Genomic DNA, 20525 nt, shown 5'->3' with positions numbered 1-20525 from the left:
ATCTTTAAGAAATTTAAAAAAAAAAAAACAAAAAAAAACCTACACAGCTTTCTGACAACTATTTCTTAGTGCTAGTATTCCTAGTTTGAAATGTTAGGCCCGGTTCAGGTGGGCATCCCGCCAGTATCTCATCCAATGCAAGCATGCAGAGAAGTATTTGCCAGCTTTTGAAAGAAAGATCTTGCTTGAAAGGGAGTGGTCTGGTGCGCGACAGCAGTGGCGTTCAATTTCCAGACTACCAACAGACCCCCGGCCAGTCACCCCCTTCTAAATTGTATATGGAGAGAGAACACATGAGAAGGTGATTAGGTGGACAGGTGAGCTCTGCAGCAACACTCTGCACAGCCTGGGAGACCCCAATGGGGGCAAATCCACAGATTTCCAATAGATTTGATGCTGTCATCTATTGGAAATCTGTGTGTAGTGTGTGGGAGGTACCTCTCTGATCAGATTCAATCAGATGGATTTATCTGATGGTCAAATCTGCTAGTCATCTGCCAATGTATGGGCACCTCTAGGGTGATGAAGTACTAGGGGGGCGGGGGGCTGGGAGGGCAAGATATTAGCTTGCTCTTAAAGAGACACTGAAGCGAAAAAAAAATATATGATATAGTGAATTGGTTGTGTACTATGAATAATTACTAGAAGATTAGCAGCAAAGAAAATATTCTCATACTTTTATTTTCAGGTATATAGTGTTTTTTCTAACATTGCATCATTCTATAATATGTGCAGATTACACAACACTCAGCATTCAAAATGAGTCTTTCAGAGCAGTCTGTGAAGTAATGACCTCTCCTCTAGCAGAGGAAAAGTAAATAGTCCAGGAACAGTTGAGATAATAAAAGTCAGATAACAGCCCTCTCCACGACTTAGTCGGAGAGCTTAATGGCTTGTTTGCATAGAGATAACAACTGGAGTTTCTCAACTCTTCCTGTACTGGAAACAATTACACTGATGTATCTGATCTTAATGTTTTATTTCTTAGCTGTGCTACACATACAAATCATATCATCATTTTTTTTTCGCTTCAGTGTCTCTTTAATTAATGTTAACGTGTTCGGAATATTCTAATTTAGAACCTCGTTCCAAATTCTTCCAATCAGAACATGAATCTTCGTCCATGCGCACTTTGGCAGGGGGTGTTAACTCACCCTTGTCTCCCTCTCTGTGCATTGCCCTTCACGCCAGAAAGCATATAAGACCTGGAAAACGATTGGTGCGCAGCAGTAAGAGGTGAAGACAACACACCCTTGTCTCCACCTCTGACTCTTTTCTAGCTCTCATATGCTTTATGACGTGGAGTTGGCGACGAAGGTGAGTTAACAACCCCTGCAACAGTGCGCACAGGGGCGCCTCTAGCCATTTTGTCACTCCAGGCGAGAAAACCTGTGGCGCCCCCCTCCCCGGTGCCCCCCCCCACCTTCATCCCTGCCCCCCACCACATACACTCACACACAAGCACACACCACGGGCCACCGTCTGGAAGGGGAGCTGTGGCTAGGGCACAGGGAGGCTGCTGGGGGCTGGAGGAAACCCCAGGCAAGTAGAATTTTTTTTTATTTCCCTGCTCTGACCTTCCCTTTGAAAGGAGTTATCAGGCTTCTAGATGTAAAATAAGTGCTACTTACCCGGGGCTTCGTCCAGCCTCGATCTCCCAGCATGTCCCTCGCCGCAGCTCGTGCAGCAGCCGTTCGCCTCCTCTGTTTCCCGGTCCACGGTGATGACGTCAGGCCGACCTGGAGGTCGGCCTGTACTGCGCATGCGTGAGTTGCGCTGTCAATCACCGCCACGTGGACCGAATCGTACTGCGCAGACGCAGAACTACTGCGTCTGTGCAGTACACTCCGGTCCACGTGGCGGTGATTGACAGTGCCGCTCGCGCAGGCGCAGTACAGGCCGACCTCCAGGTCGGCCTGACTCACCGCGGATCAAGAGGGAGAGGCGGTAAACGGCTGCGTGCAGAGCAGCAGTGAGGAACATGCTGGGAGCTTGGGGCTGGACGAAGCCCCGGGTAAGTAGCACTTATTTTACATCTAGAAGTCTGATAACTCCTTAAGGGGGTTTTATAGCCAGTTGTCAAGAGGTTAAAGTGGACCTGAACGCACAGGACAGAAAGAAGACAAAACCGGAAAAGAAATCAATGCACCCTGTATGTATTTGAGTTTAGCAAGTTGCAATTTGGTCCCCTGGGACTGGGTCACACCTGACATAGCAGATAAGCTCATTTGAAAAGCACACAGGCTGACTGTGTAACAGTATATGTTTGCAGTCTGCTTTCAGGGAGTAGAAACTGCATATTGAGGACTTTTATCAGCTGCTGCTGCTGCTCTGGCTGCTGCCCTGCAACTAGACGTTTATGCTGTGAGCCTGTGATGATGATGCTTGTGTATTTTAGAGCAGAGCAGACAGCACAGTGAGTGACAGCAGACAGAGGATGATATATGAGCTGCAACTTCGTCGCAACTCGCAAGACAGCCATCAGTGAGTAGGCTTACCTCCTCTCACTAGAATCCAGGCTGCTTGCTTTCCTGACTGACTCCTGGCTGGGTCACAGCAGGTGTTCGAGGGGCCGGCCAGGGGGAACCAAGGACCATGCTGCGCAGACGAGCAGGGCAATAGTGTCCGGCGGCAAGTCACGTTGCGGGGGGCGGAGTTAGAGGCGGCGCCGCGCAGAGCCGGATTAAGGCTAAATGGGGCCCTAAGCAAAGTAACTGATTTGGGCCCCCCCATCATGTCGTAATAGAATCAGAAGATGCAGCTGCACAGCAATATGCCGCACACACCGGGCAGCCGAGCTACTGGTTGCTATGGGCAACAGCACGCTTTCCTCTGTGGGTGCACAATGCAGGGAATAGCAGCGGCAAAATGCAGAGTGAGAGATGAATGGCTGGGACATTTGCACTCAGGGGCTGGGGCACCCCTGTGAAGAGGGCGCCAGATATCACAGCAGCAGCACTTTCCCCCTGCATCTCCAGCCTGGCAATAGCAGAAAGCTCTGGACACCGCCAAACCGGAAGCCGTTCCCCAGACAAAATTACATAACCACTCCCACCACCGAACAACCAATTTCCTCCCAAACTAGACAGCCACCATGCAGCCTCCATCCCAGTGAATACGATAGTCCAGCAGAGAAGGCAGCCGCAGTGGGGAGAATGACAGCACCAGATGAATCACATTCACCTATTGTGATCCAAGCAATAGAGGTCCCGTCATCCGGAGCCCATCTGTCTCCTCTAGAGTGCTGCCGCTCTGTTACTACTACTATTACTACTTCCTACTTCCTGTCTGATCTGAGAATCAGGAAGTTCAGAGCGAGCGGCTGCACTGTAGAAGAGACAGATGGGTTTCAGATGACGGGATCTCTATCGCTTGGATCATGGATAGGCGAGTGAGCGTTTGCCATCTGCTGCTATCATTCTTGCTGCAGCTGTGGTTCTCTGTGGGAAGGGAGGGTGGAGTGGGCAGCGGCAGAGCGCACAGTAGCAGGAGGGGGACCTAGGAGGAGAGCCTGGCTCTGAAGACAATCAGCAGCGCACGGCATCATTTGACAAGACAAGACAAATAACATATCGCGCTTTTCTCCTGGTGGACTCAAAGCGCCAGAGCTGCAGCCACTAGGACGCGCCCTATAGGCAGTAGCAGTGTTAGCGAGACTTGCCTACGGTCTCCTACTGAATAGGTGCTGGCTTACTGAACAGGCAGAGCTGAGATTCGAAGCCTGGTCTCCTGTGTCAGCGGCAGAGCCCTTAAAGGGACTCCGAGCAGTGCCTGTGGATATGCCTTTAAGCATACCCACAACTAATTCATTACATCCTCACACCTACCAGCATGATGTTTGTAATTATATCCCCCTGGGTTCCTTATATTTCATTGCATTGTGCTGAATCGAGCTGCCAACTTTGGAGAAAAGTCGTCCTGTGGCCGTGATTTCGATCGCGAAAATATCGAAAACTAAAAGGCATAGAGCAGCCGTTTATATATCATTGGAAAGAGGAGAAAAAGAGCTTTAAAATGATATGCATCTTTCCATAGTTACTGCACTGCTCAGAGTCCCTTTAACCATTATACCATCCAGCCACCGCTGACTTTGGAGAAAAGTCGTCCTGTGGCCACGATTTCGATCGCGAAAATATCAAAAACTAAAAGGCATAGAGAAGCCGTTTATATATCATTGGAAAGAGGAGAAAGAGAGCTTTAAAATGATATGCATCTTTCCATAGTTACTGCACTGCTCAGAGTCCCTTTAACCATTATACCATCCAGCCACCGTTGACAGGATGGCAAGGGCTGGTTTATGTGCTGATGGGGCCCCTTTGACTCTGAATGGGGCCCCAAGCGACTGCTTTTGTTGCCTGGTCGGTAATCCGGCCGTGGCGCCGCGCACAAGGGAGTCCAAGAACTCGTGCGGCTGCTGGCCACTAGAGGAGGAGGAAATAAAGGGTGGGACCAGAGCTGCCTAGCGTCATGCCCATTGGCTGCTGGGGCCTGGAGGAGTGCATAGAGGCGGCAGCAGCGGCGGAGCTCGTGGATGTAAACAAACCACGGGCTCCGTCCAAGTTCTCACAGACAGTACAGAGTGTGTAGCGGCGAATCTCCCCCCCCCCCCCCCCCCCCCCGTGGCGGCGGAGCAATTTTCACATGTCAGGGCTGCGTCCATTCATTCGCCAATACCTTTACCACTACTTATTGCACTGAAACAATCTATACATTGTTTGTGGTTTCTTTGGGGGCGTACTTTTCCTAAGAATTATTTTATTTTACATGCATTTTAAAGTCATTAAGAAGAAAAAAAATTGAAAAAATATATTTCTCAGTTTTCAGCTAATTTAGTTTTAAATAAAACATGCTACTGTGATTAAAACCCACAATTGTATTTGCCCATTTGTCCCGGTTATTACACGATTTAAATTATGTCCCTAGTACAATGTATGGCGACAATATTCTATTTGGAAATACAGGTGTATTTTTTCCATTCTACAATTTTGGGTACTCTAACAATATCGAACATGTGAGAGAGATCCATGATGGGAAAGCTCGATGTTTGAGATTTGCAGGGCTATTACATGTCTTCCAGTCACGTCGAGGAGGGAATCGGGATCAAGAGCTGACCCGACGGGAATCACGTTTGATTCTGCGTACTGAAGCTTTAGGACCGTTAGGCCTTAATGATAGACTCGAGCTTTCCTGCTTTTTAGATCCATAATCCAAAGACATTTTGGTCTAGTTTCTAGAAATGAAATAAAGCAATCACCACTACAAGGATAATGATCTCACTTTCTGTGAGCCATGGATTCCTCCCCGGACCCTTTCTTCAGGTTTTGGGCACTGTATATTTTTCCCTCCATCGCAGGGGGCCCTTGCTCTTCTTCATTCCAGGCTTCCTGTTTCAATCTTTGCCCCGCCCACACAGGGTGGCGGTTTTTCTTCCCTTAGGAAAGTCCTCTTTTTTTATGAATGTATAAGATAAAGGTGTAATATACACCAAGGGATCACCAATAGGTGACCCAATGCAGACCCATCTCGACAGATGGACAGAGGAGGTGATGTATAGTAGGTAAAGTTCTGCTTACTTATCTGGAGATCCTTCTCAAGGAACTCCAGAATTCAGTCCTCTAATATATCACAGGGAACAAAACCAGAGGGTTCCCGGATGTATGACCTTCTACGCTTGCTCTCGTAGGACATAGAGACTCTGAGGTAAATTTACCCCTCTGGGTCCGACGCATAAGTTGTGGGAACAATAAATAGGAGGACGTTGCCTTCTCTCCACTTGTTTCTTCCCTCTCTCTCTCCCTCTCCCCTTCTTGGGATGCATGCTGCATATCATTTCTTTCCTCCATTGTTTCAACCCCTGAGATGGATCCTGCGGTGTTTTCGGGCTCCAAGTTAACTTTTTTACCTATGGATTTTATGATAGACTTCCCTACCCTCTCGGAGTCGTTTGGGCTCTCTTTCTGATCCCTCGGTCAGTTTCCTCTTCTCCCCTCTTTTGCCTCCCCTATAAACCCATGGCTCCAGATAAAATGGATATGGGACCCTCGTGAGAGGGGATAATTATTGCATAGTAACAAGTAGCAGTCCAGAATACTTATTAGGGTAATAACCCCATTGGGTTCTCTAGTATGCAGTTTTACCATCCGGTCTTTTTAATGGGGTTATGTGGGTTTTTTTAATTGGGGTGTTATTTAGGGGTATATCCACGAAATAGAAATAAAGGTTTGAGATTTAACATGCCTCTATAGCAGAGGTGTAAAGCAATTGAAAGTAATTAAAGTTTGGCCAGTGTCATTCATGATAGATAATCCTGTCACTGCCTTATACCCAATAGTTAGTATTATGCACAAATTTTGAAGCTATACTATGAATGCACTTTCTCACATTGTTTTCAAATTAACATATTCACATATGTATTGTTTCAATTGATAAGCACAAGTAATGTTATGTTTGTTTATTCGCACCCTACACTGTGATACAATTGGGGTCTGGCGTCTAGCGGCACATAGTGTGCGGCTGACGTTCCCTCCTCCCATTAGATGTTTGGGCATGGTGGTAGCCAATACTTTTATTCGTTTACATTGTCCATGCGGACAATCTCCGCCCCTTCACCCCCGACCCCACTAACGTCACTCCCAACAACCAATGACGTGCGCTGAAGGCGCGGCTTGTTCCCTGATTTCAGGAAGCCGCGCGCCGCCGCCATTCTTACAGGACACGCACGTGAGCAAGCGCCGAGTCAGGCGTGAAACGGCAATTGTGGCGTCCGTTCTTCCCTGGTCATCCACGTCCCTAGCACCCCAGCACTGCCATCACTCAAGGTTTGTGACAACAATGATGTATGAAGAAAATGATGTAACATTCGTATAACAATGAATGCATATATGGCTGCAAGATGAAATAAAAGCAATTAAAGTGACAGTGCCCGGCCTGCCTCAATGTACAAAATTTTCCTTGGCATTTCCCCCCATCGTGGGGTAAATATAATAGAGCACATTATAATAGGGGGTACTGTAAAAAGAAGCACTAAATTGTGGGTCAGAATAATAATAAGCACATTAATAAGAAGCACTAGGATAAGGAGACAGTATAGTGTAATGTTGGTAGCAAAATAAACAGCCACACCAGCTTTTATAGACCCTACCTCCTGCAAAATAAATGCAGGGGTTCCTCGAGATCCGAAAGTTATTTGCAGGGTACCTCCAGGGTAAAAAGGTTGAGAAAGGCTGGGCTAGGTAATGTATATTTAACTGTTTTTTATTGTAATATACTTTTGGCCACTAGTTGTCCCCACACATTTTCCTGTCTAGTTAGAACACAGCTCAATCTGTGTTCCAGCCAACAGGAAATACAATACAATAATACAATACAATAACATTTGTAAAGCGCTTTTCTCCCATAGGACTCAAAGCGCATAGTTGTGTCTCAGATCAATACAGGGTTACAGGCTGGGTTGTGTTACAGAGGAGATAGTCAGATGTTCATGAATGCCAGACTGAAGAGGTAGGTTTTCAGTTTAGACTTAAATGCTTCCAGGGATGGAGCTGTCCTGATTGGGTGTGGCAGGGAGTTCCAAAGTGTAGGGGCAGCATGGCAAAAGGCTCTGTCTCCAAAGGTTTTGAGGTGGACTCTGGGGGTGACCAAGGTGTTACGTCCTTTTGATCTAAGATTGTGGGGGGTGTGATGCAGTTGCAACAAGTCCTTCAGGTATCCAGGGCCCAGATTGTGCAAGGATTTGATTGTCAGTAAGCCAATCTTAAACAGTAAGCCAATCTTAAACAGAAAGCCAATCTTAAACAGAATTCTCCATTTTATCGGTAGCCAGTGGAGTGAGCTCAGGGTTGGTGTTGTGTGGCAATGGCGGGGTTGGCTCATTAACAGCCTTGCGGCGGCATTCTGTACTAATTGCAGGCAGCGTAAGTCTTTCTTATGCAGGAAATGACAGTGACTGTCTTTTTTTTGTACAATGGAATGATTGTTGTGTTGCTCATTGCAACAGCAATCATTTCAATTTAAACACTTAGATTGGGCTTTGGAAGATATGTTCCTATTCCCCAATCTGTGCAAAACTGCGGGTGGTGGTGGTGGTGGGGTTCAGTCGAAAAGGGGGAGGGGTGCATGCACATGCTACGGGTGAGCACAGACAGGGACGAGGATCTACGCCCCTGGGAGCTCAGGTGAGATTTTAAGGGATGTAGATCCTCGCACCGCGGGAGGGGAAGAGGTTAAATCATGCACGTTGACTGGCTGTCCTTTTGACCCTCTGCCTCTAATACTTTCAGCCATAGATCCTGAATGAGCATGCAGATCAGATTAGCAACTTGCTTTTTTCTGGTGTGTGATTTAGACCCTACTGACCAGAGAGATCATCAGGATTGCCAGGCAACTGGTATCGTTTAAAGGGAATCTTAACTGAGAAGCATATGGATTACCCCTCTCAGTTAAGGTTCCCTTTAAAGAAAATAAATATGGCAGCTCCATAGGTCTCACACCTCAGGTTCCTTTTAAAGAAATGTTGTATTGTGAAGCATTGCAGAGCAGTGGAATGTTCAAAGGAGTAAATGGAAGCATTTACAATATCCTTCAAAATGCCTCAAATTGCTTGTTAAATGTATGCAAGACAATATGCTACATTTATAAAGTGCCTATGTGTGAATAGGTCAAAAAAGATATGGCCAAATAAAGTTCACTGTTCAGACATAGGCACTGTAAAAATGCTAGGCATTTTAGGTTGTTCACACATAGGGCTGTTTTCCACGGATGGCTGAGCTGTGCAATTGTCGAGCAGTTCAGCCTCTTAGCTGCCTGCCACAAGTAGCTTTTGGCTGGAAATGTCATGCAGCCGAGTGGCAGCATAAGGTAACAATACGTGTCCAGGGCCGGCCTTAGGTTTCCCAGCGCCCTGAGCGAAACCTGATTTTTGTGCCCCCCCCCCCCTTCATCCTCTTCCCGCGTGCGCGCACACACACACAGGCCCATATGCAATTCACGTTTTCTCCTGAGACATCTAGGACAGCGGTTCCCAACCTTTTTGACGTTGTGACCCATTATGCCAAATGCTCAGATCTCCATGACACATCACATATGTCTAACAGAAAAATACTATTAATAACCACGAATGGATGGACAGAGTCCATTATCCTGAATACAGTTAAAATGAAGACTAGAACCTTTCAGAAATATTAATAAAAACAATCAGTAGGACAGTTAGTCGCCCCCCCCCCCCCCCATTTAGAATGATAGCAGAGCACCGACAATTTGCACCACGCATTATAGCTGCAGTGCGCCCCCCCCCACCCCCCCCAAAAAATGCCCTCAGACTCAGTATAGGTAGGTAGCCAGGTATAGGTGCCCCCAGTATAGGATCTCATGTGTAGGTGCCCTCAACATAGGTTGCCAAGCATAGGTGCCCCCAGTATAGGAAGTCAGTTGAAGGTCTCCATAGCGCCCCCATAGGTAGCCAGGTGTAGGGGCCTCCAGTATAGGTAGCCAGGTGTAGGTGCCTCCAGTATAGGAAATCAGGTGTAGGTGCCCTCAGTATAGGTAACCAGCTATAGGCGCCCCCTTGGAAGCCGGCGCCCTGAACTACCGCTCCAGTCGCTCAGGTCAAAGGCCGGCTATGTACGTTTCATTGTTTGACATGCGGTGATGTTATACGGTGACGAAAAAAACCTGCAACTTGCTGCATCTGAGCAAGGTCATGGCCACACACAAATGTATCTCCATAGGAGAGGCTGCCTTTCAAGTGCCAGCAAGCTTCTGGTTGGTGCACGACAGTAGTTGACAGGCAGTGAATTCACCCCCTTCAGCCTCCCATAGATAATGGGCCTTAAAGTGTACAAGAGACACACATCTTCAAAGTTTTATACATACCTGGGGCTTCCTCTAGCCCCATCTGCACGGATCACTCCCACGCCGCCGTCATCAGTCTTCTCTGTCTTCTGTACATGGTCCTGTAACTTCAGCCAGTCTGAGCAAGTGCAGTGCGCTCTCTCCATCTCAGAGTAGTACTGCGCCTGCACAGTACCATTCTCCACTGGAAAGAGCGCACTGCGCTTGCGTAGATTCGCTGAACTTACGGGACCCGTTAACGAAGGAGACTGAGGACGGCGGCGTGGAAGTGATCCGTGCAGATGAGGCTGGAGGAAGCCCCAGGTATGTGTAAAACTTCTAAGATGCGTCATCTCTGGTTTCCTTTAACATAGCTCACTTTCTCCCGGTGCTAAAAAATATTCACAACCTTGGGAAAAATACAATTTTCCACAAAAATCAACTGGTGCAGGAGGTGATATGGAGCCCTCCCCCAGGTGGTATGTATTATTCTTCCTCCACACCTTGCATAGGCATATTTTCTCAGTTCTGTAAAATTAGGCCATGTATGATAGTGTCCTAGCTGGGAATGGAATCTAGAACGCAGCTCTGCCAACCAATATGCCACCATGCTGGCTGCAGGTTGAAATGCTACTACTTCTGTAGAACGATATGGCTCCTTTTTTGTTCTTAGTTGTGTGACCATGTAACTTTGAAACACTATCTACAAATATATGGAACGTATCAGATACACAAGCAAAAAAAAAAAAAAAAAAAAATAATCGCTTCAGAGATCCTACATACTTCGGTCCTCTTCATAAACATTATTTTGAATAATGAATGCATACCTCCCAACTTTTTGAGATGAGAAAAAGGGACACTTAAGCCATTCCCCTGCCACACCCCTGATCACGCCTCCGTCACACCCTAGTCACGCATACCATAAAGATTTCATAAGGAAAATATTTAGTTTTATAATTCAAACCACACTGGTCCTTTCTATCCTGGTTCATTTTCCTTCATATTAACGTTTTAAAATGAGTAATATATCAATTTAAAGTAGAGTGACCAGACGTCCCGGATTGCCCGGGACGCGTCCCGGATTCGGGGTCCACTGTCCCAGGCTTAATGAGGTCCCGGGAAACGTCCCGCTTTCAGCAGCGGGACGTCCCGGCCTCGGGACTCTGGCCACTCTATCCCTCATGAACTGGCAGCAGCGTCTATAGACGCCGTGCCAGTTCATTGCCCGCAGCCCCGCTCCAGCCTCCTCTTCCGGTGTCTGTTCCGACACCGGCAGGCGAGCAGAGCTACAGCAAGATGGCTGCCGAAGCCCTGCACTGGAGACTATTTGTGTCTCCAGTACAGGGCTTCGGGCGCCATCTTGCCGTAGTCCTGTCAGCGCGGGAGACAAGAGCAGGAGGAATGTGGTCCCGGGAGCAGCGCGCCAGAGGTCGGAGACTTCTGCCAGGTGAGTAATGCTTTCTTTTCCAGGTGAAATGTTTGCCCGCATTAAGTTTCTTTTCTGGTGAAATGTTTGCCCGCATTGCGTTTCTTGTCTGGTGAAATGTTTGCCCGCATTACGTTTCTTTTCTGGTGAAATGTTTGCCCGTATTGCGTTTCTTGTCTGGTGAAATGTTTGCCCGCATTGCGTTTCTTGTCTGGTGAAATGTTTGCCCACAGTGCGTTTCTTTTCTGGTGAAATGTTTGCCCGCATTGCTTTTCTTTTCTGGTGAAATGTTTGCCCGCATTGCGTTTCTTGTCTGGTGAAATGTTTGCCCGCATTGCGTTTCTTGTCTGGTGAAATGTTTGCCCGCATTACGTTTCTTTTCTGGTGAAATGTTTGCCCGCATTGCGTTTCTTGTCTGGTGAAATGTTTGCCCGCATTGCGTTTGTTTTCTAGTGAAATGTTTGCCCGCATTGCGTTAATTTTCTGGTGAAATGTTTGCCCGCATTGCGTTTATTTTCTGGTGAAATGTTTGCCCGCATTGCGTTAATTTTCTGGTGAAATGTTTGCCCGCATTGCGTTTATTTTCTGGTGAAATGTTTGCCCGCATTGCGTTTATTTTCCGGTGAAATGTTTGCCCGCATTGCGTTTATTTTGTACTGACATGTTGCCCGCATTGCGTTTATTTTGTACTGACATGTTGCCCGTATTGCGTTTATTTTGTACTGACATGTTTGCCCGCATTGAGTTTATTTTGTACTGACATGTTTGCCCGCATTGAGTTTATTTTGTACTGACATGTTTGCCCGCATTGCGTTTATTGTCTGGTGAAATGTTTGCCCGCATTGCGTTTATTTTGTACTGACATGTTGCCCGCATTGCGTTTATTTTGTACTGACATGTTTGCCCGCATTGCGTTTATTTTGTACTGACATGTTTGCCCGCATTGCATTTATTTTCTGGTGAAATGTTTGCCCGCATTGCGTTTATTTTGTACTGACATGTTTGCCCGCATTGCATTTATTTTATACTGACATGTTGCCCGCATTGCGGTTATTTTGTGCTGACATGTTGCCTATTGCGTTTATTTTCTGGTGTCCTGGGTAACTGTTACTGCATTCATTATTTAATGGTCATAGATGGCTATGTTTGCTGCTTTGTGGTTACGGTATACTATTAGCATCACACAGTTTCTGCACACCCATGATGCAAAGTCTCGTTTGTCCACATCATGGCGTAAACACTGCTTTCTTATGCCTCGCTGTTACATCATTACGTTAGCTCCGCCCATACAATGTCATGGCCACGCCCATTTTCGCAACTGCGCGCTGCATCCCCCTCCCCCCAGTCTTCGTCGCTGCGCGCTCCTCAGTCCTCCCCACTTTTCGCTGCGGCGCGCTGTGCCAGGTTGGACCCACAAAAATCTGGTCACTCTATTTAAAGGATGGAAATAAAGATTAGCGTCAAACACATTTTTAGCATAAAAAAAAATAGTGAGGGCGTGGCTTAAAGGGAAGGTTCAGGGACTATCCGAAAAAAATAAAAATCCGCATCCACTTACCTGGGGCTTCCTCCAGCCCGTGGCAGGCAGGAGGTGCCCTCGGACGTACGCCGGGCTGTACTGCGCAGGCGCATAACTACTGCGCCTGCGCAGTACAGCCCGGAGGACGTCCGATGACGTCAGCGCGCCGGCGTGGGACGCAGAAGTGCCGGGCCTTGGAGCGCAGAAGAGCCCGACCTGGCCGCCGGCCTGGCCAGGTCGGGCGCGCCACCGGAGTCCACCGGGAGCCTGCGGAGCGGCGCCGAGGGCACCTCCTGCCTGCCACGGGCTGGAGGAAGCCCCAGGTAAGTGGATGGGGATTTTTATTTTTTTCGGATAGTCCCTGAACCTTCCCTTTAAGTTTCCCTTTTTCTCATCTCAAAAAGTTGGGAGGTATGACATAGAAAGAGGGACAAAGTCCTGAAAGAGGGACAAATTAGGAGGAAAGAGGGGCAGGGCTCCCAAAGAGGGACAGTTGGGAGCTATAAGAATGGATTACATATCTATCCACCGCCGCTTACACTCTCACGAGTGAGTGGCAGCTAGTCGCACATTCACAACGTAAGTACACAACAGCCATCATTAGTGAGGGCAATACGTAAACCACACAGTTCTTACAAATGCCCATACCTAACGTGGCCGCTTTCTGTTGGTAACCACAGAGGAGGCGGGGGGCGGTGCCAAGCAGGCGGGGCATGAAATTGCCATATCAGCTCAGCTGGCCACTCACCAGTAGGGGCAGCAAGAAAGAGCTGAGCAGCTGGGACTTGAGAAGCCCGAGTAGTGTTTATACCTCAGGCCCACCCGTTACGCCCCGCATCTGAAGCTTCCAGGTGTGACCAGGTCTCAGGCGTATCGGGCTTCTTGTTACTCATCCAAAGAAGGCTGCCTGCAACTGCTCGGTGAGTACAAGCGGACATGCGCGCCCCCTGCTGCCACGTGCACGCGTCCCATCTAGCTGTGCAGCCGCCGTGCGCGCCTCCCCGGTACAGGACCCAGCCTAGGCAGCAACACATGGGGCTCGGTGGTGGTGTCCATGCCACACAGCAGCACTGGCTGAGGTCACCAGTTGAATGTGCAGCTGCGAATTATTACCATGTTCTTCTATTCCTACATAGTTTTCTCCTTGCAAAGAATGATGCTGGACATTCCAGAGCCTCTGCTTTTAGTTGAAAGTGTGCATTATGCTTGACCTTCACCCTAACTACCCCTCGTATGTAGAGATAAACTTTACTTTCCTGTAGCCCGACTGTGACCTTATGCCACTGTCTGAAGGTGGCCTCACACATGTGCTAGGTACTGAGGATTCAATTTCCTGTCTGATTGATGGGAATTGACGATTGACATGTCTGATCGATAACTGGATCAATTTTGTGAAGTTAACATTGGAATATCAATCGGGAGAAGTTTGGACATATACACACGATACAACTACCTGTGAGATTACCCAGCGGTTGGGACATTGAATTGTTTGAACCTATCAAAAATTTGCCCATATATTATTTGATTTTAGAGAGAAATTATGCAATTGACTTTACTGGGTGATCAGAAATGGGGTGCTTGCCTGAAAGTGAATCCACTAGTGGCCCGTACTCAAATTACAAAAATTGGCGCTGCTATAGACAGTTAATATTGTGATCTATTGCAGTGCCCAAATCACCTGACTTGCAATGGGGGGGGGGGGGGGGGACAGCGCCGCAGCAGCATTTTTTAGATTTCGTTGGTGTTTCTGCCTCAATGTTAAAGTATAGGAAAGTGGAAAACCGCTCTGAAAAACGCTAGATCAGAGTGGTTTTCCAGGGGTTTTTGCTACAGTAGCTGTTCAGTAACAGCTTTACTGTAACAATATATGAAATCTGCTACACAAAAACGCTCCAAAAACCGCTAGGCATGTTTAGAAAATGTCTGTAAGGGCCCATTCACACTTGTGCGTTTTCAGAGCAATTTCAGCTTTGCTGAAAATCGCTAGCCATTTGAAAAACGTGTGCACAATGAAAGTGCAGCACGGTGGCGTAGTGGTTAGCTCTCTCGCCTTGCAGCGCTGGGTCCCTGGTTCGAATCCCAGCCAGGGCACTATCTGCAAAGAGTTTGTATGTTCTCTCTGTGTCTTCGTGGGTTTCCTCCGGACACTCCGGTTTCCTCCCACATTCCAAAAACATATGGATAAGTTAATTGGCTCCCCCTAAGTTGGCCGTAGACTACAGTACTTACACTACATAATATAGACATATGGCAATGGTAGGGGATAGATTGTGAGCTCCTTTGAGGGACAGTTAGTGACAAGATATATATATACACTGTACAGTGCTGTGTAATATGTCGGCGCTATATAAATACTAAATAATAAAAAAAAAAAAAAGTGTATGGAAGTGTTCTCATCTAAGCGTTTATCGATTTGCTGAAACACAAACGCGTTGCATGCAGCGTTTTCTGAGCGATTCTGGAGCGATTAGCGATTCAATAAAAATATTTTAATTGAACTAGAAATCGCAAAACGCTTATCGCTGGAAAAACTCTCTCCATACAGTGAAAAATCGCTAGGAAAAAAACGCCAGAAAAACGCACAGCGTTTTGCATTAGCGTTTAGCGTTTTCTAGTGTGAATGGGCCCTAAGGGCCCGTTCTCACCTGAGCGGGAATCGCCCGATTCCCGCTCACGGCAAACCTCTAACAGTTTTGCAAAAACTGCTACACAATGTAGAGAGTGGCAGTGTTCTCACTGTTGCGGTTAGCGCTAACCGCAACCACGCTGCATGCAGCGGTTTGCCGGCGACGAGCATTCCGCGTTTAGCAATTGTGATTAGCGTGCAAAGCACGCTAATCGCGATCGCTCCGAAACTGCCGCAGTGTCCAGTGATTTTTTTCCGCGTTAATCGCGAGAAAATCACTCCCGCACCGGTGTTTCGCGATTATAAGTGTGAACGGGCCCTAAACATGCCTAGAATCGCTCTGAAATCTGCTTCAAAAACCTCTAGCGTTTTGCAGATCTGCTAGAGGTTTTTGGTGTGCACTGGGCCTTAGTTTGCATTGCCTGGCAGTGTCTGGTCAGCTTCACAATTATGTAGCATTGAGAGAACATTGGCCTGCAGTGATTCAGGGGTGGCAGAAGCTTAAAAGGTGCATATGAGGGTTGGTTTACACTGAATACTCTGCATCAGAGTATCTGTTGCCACCCAGATGTTGTATATTTCTATGTAAAGGCAACATATCGGTTGCAGTACATAATGTATTTTCCGCTCCTTGCGGATGCATTGCCATTCCATTTTAAAAATGCATGGCATTAGCAAGGCATTGGATATGCTGACAGTGCATGTGCATTTCATGTAGATGTAGCCTAAGGTTCCAAAAAAAAAAAAAAAACATTTTCATGTTGCGTTTGTGCATGGAAGAGATTATCTGGGAAATAACATCTGTGCAGGCTGTAACAGGATTTTAAAAATGCAGTCATTGACTCTGAGGCAGGGAACACGCTTGACAGTTTTCGTACGCATTTTCTGCACAGAAAAACTGAGAACTTGTGTTAATCAATGGGCTAATTCACACTTAAAGGGAAGGTTCAGGGAGTGTGGGTAAAAAATAAAAATCAATTTCCACTTACCTGGGGCTTCCTCCAGCCCGTGGCAGGCAGGAGGTGCCCTCGCCGCCGCTCCGCAGGCTCCCGGTGGTCTTCGGTGGCCGACCCGACCTGGCCAGGCCGGCTGCCAGGTCGGGCTCTTCTGCGCTCCAAGGCCCGGAACTTCTGCGTCCCACGCCGGCGCTCTGACGTCATCGGACGTCCTCCGGGCTCTACTGCGCAGGCGCAGAACTACTGCGCATGCGCAGTAGAGCCCGGAGGACGTCCGATGACGTCAGCGCGCCGGCGTGGGACGCAGAAGTTCAGGGCCTTGGAGCGCAGAAGAGCCCGACCTGGCAGCCGGCCTGGCCAGGTCGGTCGGCCACCGAAGACCACCGGGAGCCTGCGGAGCGGCGGCGAGGGCACCTCCTGCCTGCCACGGGCTGGAGGAAGCCCCAGGTAAGTGGAAATTGATTTTTATTTTTTACCCACCCTCCCTGAACCTTTCCTTTAAAGGACCTCTGTCACGAAAATCTTAAAATTTTAAAATACATGTAAATAAATATATAAATAAGAAGTATGTTTCTTCCAGAGTAAAATTAGTCATAAATTACTTTTCTCATTTGTTGCTGTCGCTTACAGTAAGTAGTAGAGGTCTGACATTACCGACAGATTTTGGACTACCCCATCTTCTCATGGATGGGGGTTCTCAGAGTTTTCTATGTTTTTAAAAGCACTTGGTGAATGGCAGTTGCTCTGTCCAACTGCCCAAAAAGTGTGCAGTGAACAGGGAGGCTGGCCAGCATCTTTATATAAATCTTTTTCAGGAAGTGTCTTTTATAAAGAGTAAAGCCCATGCTGAGAATTCCCCATGAAGAGATGGACTACCCCAAAACCTGCCGGTAATGTCAGATTTCTACTACCGACTGTAAGTGACAGCAACATAGTAGAAAAGTAATGTATGTCTCATTTTACTCTGGGAGCAATGCACTTCTTATGTGTTTTTAAATTTTAATATTTTCGCGACAGTTCCTCTTTAACCACTTTGCATCCAGACCTTCTTTTCCCCTTATGGGCCAGAGCTGTTTTGATGCTTTAGCCATGTCCCTATTTAAACAGCCACAACTTTATCCCTACTCGCGACACCTAAATGATGTAGGTATCGTTTTTTTCAGGGCATACTAGACTTTCATAGGGGGGTATTTTGACCCAAGGAAAAAAAATTCTATGCATTTTAATGGGAAGGGGGGATGAAAAATTGCTTTAATCCTCAGGTTTCACCAATTCTAGTAAAAAAAAATGCTACAGTACATAACAAACTTGCCACCAGTATTACATCCCCAAGGATAGATGGCCAGGTGTGTCTCCAGAATCAGCCCCCCCCCCCCCCCCCAGTATAGCCAGATCTGTACCCCTTATTTGGTAGCCCTCCACATAGACAGATGGGGGGGGGGGGGGGTCACTAATTGGCTACAAGGGAACATGTTCCCTTTCACCAATTAGTAATGCAGCTGACAGTGCCAGGGGTGTGTGCCCTGAAGCGCACCCGATCGTGCACAGCAGGGCTGCAAACTGAATCAGTATATCTACGTCCTGGTGGCTTGGAGGGTTCCACAGAGGATGTAGATATACTGTAGCAGAGGAAAAAGTGGTTAATGTGTTTTTTCGCATGCAAAAACAAAAATGACATTCTGCATCATGATTCTGCACATTTTGTCAGTTTTCTGTATCAATTATATTAGGTGCTGTGAAAAAAAGTGCGCTTTTTTTTTGCATAAAAACACACTTGGTGCGCAGAAAATGTACGCAGAAAAACACGCTCAGAAAACTGACAGACAAGTGTGTTCACTGCCTCACTCACCCCTTCCTGTTAGACTGCATACTACGCTGCATCCTGTTACAGAAGCAGTGATAGCTCCATAGGACTTTAACATTAACCAGCCGGGCGGTATGGACGAGCTCAGCTCGTCCATCACCGCCGGAGGCTGCCGCTCAGGCCCTGCTGGGCCGATTTTCATCAAATAAAAAGCAGCACACGCAGCCGGCACTTTGCCAGCCGCGTGTGCTGCCTGATCGCCGCCGCTCAGCAGCGACAGAGGGTCCCCCCAGCCGCCTGAGCCCTGCGCAGCCGGAACAAATAGTTCCGGCCAGCGCTAAGGGCTGGATCGGAGGCGGCTGACGTCCATGACGTCACTCCGCTCGTCGCCATGGCGACGAAGTAAACAAAACACGGAAGGCCGCTCATAGCGGCCTTCCGTGTCACTTTTGGCCGCCGGAGGCGATCAGAAGAACGCCTCCGGAGCGCCCTCTAGTGGGCTTTCATGCAGCCAACTTTCAGTTGGCTGCATGAAATAGTTTTTTTTTTTAATTTAAAAAAAACCCTCCCGCAGCCACCCTGGCGATCTTAATAGAACGCCAGGGTGGTTAAGTGCAGCGGGTCCTGTCATGCGAATGCATGAGCTGCAGTTCTTCATGTGCGTTTCACCCGGATGTAAGGCATACTTAGAAATGGTCGCACGCAGCCGTAACGTGCGGTGCGACCTTTCAGAACCGCTGCAGTACGATTGCAGAATTATCGCACCGCAGAGGCGTTGTGAAGTCCGGAAGGGGCCTAAGTGGAATGCATACATATCAAAATGCAGTGCTTGTGTTTCAGTTAAAAACTCTAGTGGTAACCGGTACATAGTCATTCTATGAGGAAGCCACGTAAGGTATGGTAAGTTGCTTCTTGTTTGTAAGGTCTGTTATTGTTAACCTTTTTGCCACAATCGTGACTATTCTGAAAGTCTTGTATCCCGTACTTCCATCATCAGGTTATTTTACTTGTTCAAATAAACTTCTAAAAATGAGGTTGTGGGGGGCAGAGTGATACCTCAGTGGTGATGTGTAGCGATGTGATGTGAAATTCAACAAGGCTGTGTCTCTTGCACTACACTGAGCATGTGAGCAGGAACTTTGCACAGAACTAATTAGATTTCAAAGGCTAATGATTAAAATTTGCCAGTGTGAGCAATAAAAAGTCTGATTGTTTTTTAAATCTTACCTACCCTGTGCAAAGGTCCGGTTATACTTCCTGGGGATCGGAAAACAAGTTTCCAAAAATGTGAATTTTCAGCTTATCCCAAGTTATGGCAATATAAAGCGTTCCTAACAATGGTTTAACATCTCATCCTCCAGGAAGGCTGTATACTAGAGGAAGCCTGCTCCGCCCCCAAAGGAAACACATCACAATTAAATCAATTGGTCCCTATATAACCCTGTTTCAATCCGGCCTCCTCAGTTTAGTTGTGTTTCCCACCTGAAGGAGACAACACGTCACGAGGCAGAGTTACCTGTGGGTTCCTGTCTCCATCAATGGTTTTTCTTTTTACGCCTCTCTCCCTTTGATTCAGCTGGCGGGACTGCGTGAGGAGCTATCCCTGTTCAAGGAGGAAGCGGTAGGCTCTGCGTCCCTGAATGGCGGCATGCTGGGTCTGTGGGCTTGGCATGCTGGCGGATCCCCTGCTTGATCGGCGTCCTGGTGGGCTAATGCGCAGGCGCGCTTCCGGACTTGTGATTGGAGCAGGGCGGGGGCAGCAGAGATGGCGTAGTTTCCGGTTCTGCTTATAGGCGGACTTCCGTTGGCGTCTCGCCGCCATTTGGTTCCCAGCTGCCGGAACACTCAGTGCGGGTCGGCATGGAGCAGACAGAAGCCTCACCCGCGGCGCCCATAGACCAGGCTCAAGCCTCTGATACTGCCGGTCAGGTGAGCTGGGTAGACGGACTAACGGCGATTGGTGAGCATTGCCACAGTCTGTCCGCACCAAGGGGGTCAATTTTTATTCTTCTTGACAGGGCAATGCTTACTATTAGCCGTTTCATTGCTGCATGTAGTGGGTTTGAATGAGGCTTATAGCATTGCATTTTTTGTTATTGTCTGTTTCAGGCTCCTCCTCCTCCTCCTCCTCCTCCTGAAAAGACAGATAAACCTGCAAAAGCTGTTGACAAGTCCAGGCGCTGCAGAGAGTGTAATATTAAGCTAGCAGAATCTTGGACTAGATCTCATTGTCAGAAATGTCTAAAGCCTTCTGCCCCTAAAAATACTGATCCTTCTGTGGTTATGATGAATTTCATGGAATCAATGTGTAAAGAATTTACGTCCACTTTCCAGACTTTCAGATCAGTTATGACTTCCCCGGTTCA

At 47.6% G+C, this 20525-nt stretch overlaps 2 protein-coding genes across 4 annotated transcripts in view; one reads left to right on the top strand and one right to left on the bottom strand.

Annotated features, from left to right (window-relative positions):
• LOC137570993 (uncharacterized) overlaps positions 1–13688 on the bottom strand; it is a 65893-nt gene extending 52205 nt beyond the window's left edge. The window contains exon 1 of one of the 3 annotated variants that reach the window (XM_068279705.1): positions 13585–13688. The gene's annotated coding sequence lies outside the window, so the exon portion shown is untranslated. The other 2 variants (XM_068279698.1, XM_068279709.1) reach the window with 2 other exon arrangements.
• Positions 13464–20525, top strand: part of RAB33B (RAB33B, member RAS oncogene family) — a 28295-nt gene continuing 21233 nt past the window's right edge. Inside the window, exon 1 of the mRNA XM_068279718.1 lies at positions 13464–13693. The gene's annotated coding sequence lies outside the window, so the exon portion shown is untranslated. The remainder of the gene's footprint in view (positions 13694–20525) is intronic.

The sequence above is a fragment of the Hyperolius riggenbachi genome, chromosome 1 (genome assembly GCF_040937935.1).
Source record: "Hyperolius riggenbachi isolate aHypRig1 chromosome 1, aHypRig1.pri, whole genome shotgun sequence".
Taxonomy (NCBI): Eukaryota; Metazoa; Chordata; class Amphibia; order Anura; family Hyperoliidae; genus Hyperolius; species Hyperolius riggenbachi.
The sequence above is the reverse complement of the archived record's forward strand: the minus strand, read 5'-3'. Positions and strand labels throughout refer to the sequence as shown.